Source organism: Mytilus californianus, unplaced genomic scaffold (assembly GCF_021869535.1).
Source record: "Mytilus californianus isolate M0D057914Y unplaced genomic scaffold, xbMytCali1.0.p SCAF_9, whole genome shotgun sequence".
In the NCBI taxonomy this organism is placed as follows: Eukaryota; Metazoa; Mollusca; class Bivalvia; order Mytilida; family Mytilidae; genus Mytilus; species Mytilus californianus.
The window spans coordinates 46,698,234-46,703,127 of NW_026262745.1; the positions used below are offsets into that span (position 1 = coordinate 46,698,234).

At 28.4% G+C, this 4,894-nt stretch overlaps 1 long non-coding RNA gene across 1 annotated transcript; it reads right to left on the minus strand.

Annotated features, from left to right (window-relative positions):
- On the minus strand, window positions 1-4,465 carry LOC127715620 (uncharacterized). Its single transcript, XR_007988503.1, has 2 exons — window positions 3,892-4,465; window positions 1-469 (listed from the first exon to the last, which is right to left on the minus strand). It is a non-coding gene; the product is annotated as an uncharacterized LOC127715620 (long non-coding RNA).
- Between the last annotated feature and the right edge of the window lie 429 nt (window positions 4,466-4,894).

A 4,894-nucleotide genomic window follows, 5' to 3' on the forward strand; every position in this document is an offset into this window, starting at 1 on the left:
TCAAGAAACTCGCTATTAATTTAATAAAGAAAACATTGAAATAATTACAATATAATTTCAAAGTACACATTTTGAAGTCAAAATAAGTTGAAAACAATGATAAAATACTACAAACAATTCAAGTTAAATACCAAATAATAACAATGATAATTACTGTTAAAATAAACCTCTGAATTAAAATATTAGTTACTTATAAACTTTATTTATTTTTCAAACTTAAATTAAAAGAAAAATAATTTTAAATCTAAATTATTTTCAAAACCAAGAGACTCACCTAAAATATCAAGAAACTCGCTATTAATTGTATAGCGGCTTGATCAGTTTATATACTAAGTTTTGAATGTCCTAGTAACCCTTAACTGACTATAACAAACAAAAGAATTGATGATTTATGAGTTATCAATAAAATTTAGAATGCTCAAATATAGTTATGGTCTTAGATTAGGTCGAAATTACACGTCACATAAAACTGGTTTTTCTTTCATCTCTTCAATTTCTTATTCTAAAATTGCCAATTTATGTTTCGAATATATTTATTACCATTTCCCTAATTATAATATAAAACAATTACAACGTAAATCCATATAACATAGTATAAAATAACATTATAAATATTAATCCGGATCTTAATCAAAAGTAATTATGGAACTAGATTGTGCTTTATGGCTTAACACAAATAAAGCTGCTGATGTGAGTTGACCGTTGTCTGAACTTTTAAGATGTTTTATTAACTTTGCTGGACATATAATCGAAGGTCCATTTGGCCACAGCTGAAGTTTTATTGCACAGATACGTTCAATAGTTTGTTAAAGTATTTATTTGACATGTTTGAAATATCCTACGCTTTGAAAATGTATAGAACAGTTAAACAATAATTTTGTATAAAATAGTTTACAGAGTAGAACTTACATACATTAACTAATAAACTATATGAAATAAAATAAACTGCATTTTTCTATTACAATAATATAAAACGTGATAAACATAAAATCGAAGGAATAATTGTAACGTCATCTATATCCAAAATTTATGTCAAATATCTGTCACAATATATCACTCTCCTTAGAAATTTTGGACTCCAAAATTAAATAAATTAAAAAAAAAATATTTTAAAGAAATCGCATACAATGTTATGTTTACTATATTAATTTGAAAATGGATTTATAACTTTTAATTATTAACGTAAATAAATAATTAATATCCATATTAAACCTCAAAACAATATAGAAGACAAGCAATTGAGAAGATTGCGATGCAAAAAAAAATTAAAGTATAGTATTTTGTTTTTGATTTTAAGCGATAAAAAAAAAACTTGAAATCATTTTTTTAAATATTTTTCTCTTTTTTTTTTCTTTTTTTTTCATTTTTGAGACTGCATGTTAATCATACTGTTTAATTGGTGGTTTTATTGTAATTCTTTATAAATCAATCGATGTCTATGATGTTACAATATTTTGGTATTAATTTTAAATTGTTGTTCTTGAAAGTTTGTTACCCGCATGCTTACAATTGAACGTTTATTTGACAGTTAATGAAATTTAATTAAAAATATATGTGTTTTAAACAAAATGTTGCAAAAATATATGAAATATGAAAAGACTAGAATAAAACTTTAACAGAATTTTAATTGCTTACTTCAGTCTCTAAGTTACTGTTTAGTCGTTTTTATGGCGTTCCTGCTTCTGAGGTTACCCATTATATTAAATATTTGTGGCGTCCCTGCTCTTGAGGTAGCCCTTTATGTTAAGTATTTGTGGCGTCCCTGCTCCTGAGGTAGCCCTTTATTTAGTATTTGTGTGGCGTCCCTGCTATTTAGGTAGCCTATGCAATATGCTTGCCTGTATATATATATATATTAAATTATTATTACTTTGTACCGGTATTAGATTATCTAACAGTAAACGGCAACAAGAATTTGACTAACTTGTTCCTAATAGGTAACTTACAAACAAGGATATTTACTTTATGTAACCCTTAATGAAGTTGAACCTAATCTTAAAGACGACTGATTGCAAATATTAATATTGACATGCGTTTGAAATACAAACATTCAGTTCTAATTAACATCATTCTGAAAAGTTATTCAATGGATGATTTAAATGAATAAAATTTTACAACACTTTATCAAAAAATAATTTTATAACTTATTTTAACAGTATTTTAGTAAAGTTTTTCTTAAAATTTTAAGACATGAAACGCAATACGATTTGTGAAATGAGAATGAACATTTTGTTTCATAGCTGAAAATTTTAAATTTTAAATTTAGATTGTAAAATAGATTTTAAATAAGCATTTGATATACTCACAGTTTCATGAAAATATATGTTTACAATAAAAATACACAACAATATAACGTTAAAGTTCTTAATGTCACTGATGTTGATAATAGTTCTTGGTTCTTTGAAAATAATGCATTATAGTGTTCTTGGATACAGAGTTCTTCTTTATGGTTGGTATCGATGTACAACTGTGTATTTTGATAAAGTCACAAATAAATCATTAACTGGAAACAAATGTAAAATTGAATAGTCCGAAAGGTACAAAAATAATGTTCAACTGTAAATACTCCGGTTCGAATTGTCGAAACACTGTCTTAGTCTCTGGCATGCTGAAAGGTCTGGATGCCGATGTTTGGTGTCAGCTTTTAAATTTCGTCCACAAATTATTGTAATAGTTCCTCCACCATATATTAGGTCCTCCACCATATATTATAACAAAAAGTAGGTTGATATTCGTGTAATGTAACAGGGTCTGCTAACTGTTCTTTTCCCTCAGACTCTCAACAGACGAACTACATCTGTGAGAGCTGATACTGGGTCTTTACATGTTGGGGGAAACTAGCTTAGAACAATGCCTTTGATGGTGTATGGCATTGCTGCCGATGTAAAGGCAGGCCGGGCGTTGTTGCCGATGTAGAGGCAGGCCGGGAACAACAACAGGAAAGAAAACCAAACTAAAATATCAAGAAACTCGCTATTAATTTAATAAAGAAAACATTGAAATAATTACAATATAATTTCAAAGTACACATTTTGAAGTCAAAATAAGTTGAAAACAATGATAAAATACTACAAACAATTCAAGTTAAATACCAAATAATAACAATGATAATTACTGTTAAAATAAACGAGAGGTACCGGGATCGATGCCCGGGTCCTCCACCATATATTATAACAAAAAGTAGGTTGATATTCGTGTAATGTAACAGGGTCTGCTAACTGTTCTTTTCCCTCAGACTCTCAACAGACGAACTACATCTGTGAGAGCTGATACTGGGTCTTTACATGTTGGGGGAAACTAGCTTAGAACAATGCCTTTGATGGTGTATGGCATTGCTGCCGATGTAAAGGCAGGCCGGGCGTTGTTGCCGATGTAGAGGCAGGCCGGGAACAACAACAGGAAAGAAAACCAAACTAAAATATCAAGAAACTCGCTATTAATTTAATAAAGAAAACATTGAAATAATTACAATATAATTTCAAAGTACACATTTTGAAGTCAAAATAAGTTGAAAACAATGATAAAATACTACAAACAATTCAAGTTAAATACCAAATAATAACAATGATAATTACTGTTAAAATAAACCTCTGAATTAAAATATTAGTTACTTATAAACTTTATTTATTTTTCAAACTTAAATTAAAAGAAAAATAATTTTAAATCTAAATTATTTTCAAAACCAAGAGACTCACCTAAAATATCAAGAAACTCGCTATTAATTGTATAGCGGCTTGATCAGTTTATATACTAAGTTTTGAATGTCCTAGTAACCCTTAACTGACTATAACAAACAAAAGAATTGATGATTTATGAGTTATCAATAAAATTTAGAATGCTCAAATATAGTTATGGTCTTAGATTAGGTCGAAATTACACGTCACATAAAACTGGTTTTTCTTTCATCTCTTCAATTTCTTATTCTAAAATTGCCAATTTATGTTTCGAATATATTTATTACCATTTCCCTAATTATAATATAAAACAATTACAACGTAAATCCATATAACATAGTATAAAATAACATTATAAATATTAATCCGGATCTTAATCAAAAGTAATTATGGAACTAGATTGTGCTTTATGGCTTAACACAAATAAAGCTGCTGATGTGAGTTGACCGTTGTCTGAACTTTTAAGATGTTTTATTAACTTTGCTGGACATATAATCGAAGGTCCATTTGGCCACAGCTGAAGTTTTATTGCACAGATACGTTCAATAGTTTGTTAAAGTATTTATTTGACATGTTTGAAATATCCTACGCTTTGAAAATGTATAGAACAGTTAAACAATAATTTTGTATAAAATAGTTTACAGAGTAGAACTTACATACATTAACTAATAAACTATATGAAATAAAATAAACTGCATTTTTCTATTACAATAATATAAAACGTGATAAACATAAAATCGAAGGAATAATTGTAACGTCATCTATATCCAAAATTTATGTCAAATATCTGTCACAATAATAAACTTGTCACTAGTTCTTCCGCCAAAAGCTTTGGAAATAAACATGAATTGACCATGTGGAGATTTTCCAACTAAATATTTTGCGGTATTGTGCGACTTGTAATTACTGAAAGTTTCACTTCTAGTTTCAAGTTCGTAGGTCGTTGTATAAATGTTTCGGCACAGTCTATTATTACAGTGGTGCGAGGGTAATTTTCTCGGAAAGATTCGGGACAACATGCTTGTATTGTATTTGTTTCCCTCGGCAACCATGCAACTAAATCCTTAAGTTTTCTGCAAGCATTAAACATTTTACTAGCTTAACTTTTGAAATTCCAAATCTACGAGCTAAGTCATCAAACAGCAAGTTTAGTTTAAGTTTCATCAACACTAGTAGTTACTGGTCGGCGACTTCAAGTTGAAAGTTATATGTATTTACTG